Genomic DNA, 2,155 nt, shown 5'->3' with positions numbered 1-2,155 from the left:
TTAAATGTTGTACTATTTGTCATAATATTGCTTAATTACTAAGATAATATTTTGTGTGTTTTCTGCCAGTCAAATATTCCTATTTCTGTGCATTAAATGATTTTCAGGGTTATTATCGGTAATTTTGCCCGCATACCGTAAATATTAGTTATTTATTATGTCTGTGTTTTTCTAACAAGTCATGTAAATAAACTTTCATTTTTCACATAAAACAAAAACAAAAACAACAAAAAAGAAAATTAACTTTGACTGTTGATTTTTCACTCTAACTGCTACATCAATACCTGAACAGTCAGTCGACAGCCAAACTGCTGGCAATACAATTCTCAGTGTTTTGTACCATCAATCAAATCAATCTTTCACAATTCAAAATTCCAAGATCTTTGTGCTAGAAGTCTTCTGAATATCACGCGATTAGCAGAGACTCAACACTGCACAAAAATCAGGTACGCTTAACTGTCTCCTACACAAACAGTCCCTAATCAGGGTTTTTTCTTGTTTTTACAGGAGCAACAAGTTTTTGAGAGCTCAAATGGATTTCATACACATCCATATATCTCAAAGTACCATCATTCAAATTTTCAAACTTCAATTCACTCAGACGCACCGTCAGCAGCTCAAACAGTCAACAGACGACCCGTTTGACCAAAAAAGTCAACAGACAGTCAAAAATGAAATTTTTTGTCAAAGTCCATATTTTGTCAAAGGATTCATCATTTGATCATTGGATGATCATAATTCATCAAGGAAAGATTAAAAATCAACAAAACCCTAAGATTCAAAATTAGGGTTTTTGCCTGAAAAGTCAACTCAACTTTGACTGATCATAACTCTCTCATCCTTCATCCAAAAAATTCAAACCAAAGCTTGTTTTGAAGGAAATTCAATTATCTTTCAAATGCCATTGATCCCATGGTCATTGGATTCACCATTTGAAAAATATGATCAAAGACATTACAGGTCATTTTCAAAGTCAACAAAAAGACACTTTTTTCAAAAGGACACACAAGGAGCTTCAAAAATCATTTTGACATGAGACCAAAGACATTGGTTAGAGGACTCTTTGAGGTTTCCAAAAAGTGCAAGATCTCCTTCATATGACAAAAATTGAGGGATTTACACCTTGTTGAAGTTGGCTAAATTTTGGGAAAATGCATGAAACCAACATTGTTCAAAATTGCATTTTTTTCAAAAGGGGCCAAGTTTTCAGCATTCAAACATCATTTCCATGTTACTATGGGCCTCCCACGACCAAGGCTAAGCCCACATCATTTTTTATCCATTTTTGGCATAATTTTATCTTATTTTAAGATTAAAATTAAAAAGAAATTGAAATGGATAAAGAATAGCTTGTCTTCCAAGCAAGACTCATTCAACTCTGTCCCAAAGCAAAGTACAGCAGAGGAGAAGAAGAAAATCAAGCCATGGTGGCTTAAAGACAAAGCTACCAATGTTGAAAAAGTCAAGATTCCAAAAAAACTCATCAATGCTTTTGGCTTAGTTTCTAAGCACTCTAATGCTTATAAATAGGCTATAGCACTTCAGTAACAATAGAGACAGAAATTGAGAACAAAACTCTTGCTTGTAACACACTTGTAATCTCTTAAAATATTCAAAGAATTTTGAAATTCGAATTCCAAGTTTAAGTCACTTTCCATTCAAACTAAACACTCAAACACGTTCCTTGAACATCACTGAAGCTATCTCAATCAATTACAAGCCTTGAAGCTCACTGAATCGAGCTACACAGGTCAAAATTTGTTCAAACTAAAATCAATTCGTATCTGGTTATTCACACACGTTTAACAAGATGTAGACATACTATTGAGTTTGGTTTGAGGTGTAGATCATTTCTGGAAACTTAATTGAAGTTTGGACATGTACAAACGAAATCACCATTTTAGGGTTCATAGCTTCAAAATTAGGGCTTTCCAAATTAGGCAAAATTAGAGGTTCTAATTAGTACCATTGAATTCGCATGGACCAAACGAATTGAACTGATAGGTCGCGCCAAGTTTATGTGTACGTTTGACCCTATTCGCTATTTTGCAGGTTTAGTAAGTAACCAATTACAGCGCTTTTGGTAAGAAAGCGCTATTAAAAGTCTTGTCTGAAGGTTGAAGACGAAGACGTGTCACCTCCCTATTGGTTCTGA

The sequence above is a fragment of the Vicia villosa genome, unplaced genomic scaffold (assembly GCF_029867415.1).
Source record: "Vicia villosa cultivar HV-30 ecotype Madison, WI unplaced genomic scaffold, Vvil1.0 ctg.004082F_1_1, whole genome shotgun sequence".
NCBI lineage: Eukaryota > Viridiplantae > Streptophyta > Magnoliopsida > Fabales > Fabaceae > Vicia > Vicia villosa.
This window is presented reverse-complemented; position numbering follows the sequence as displayed.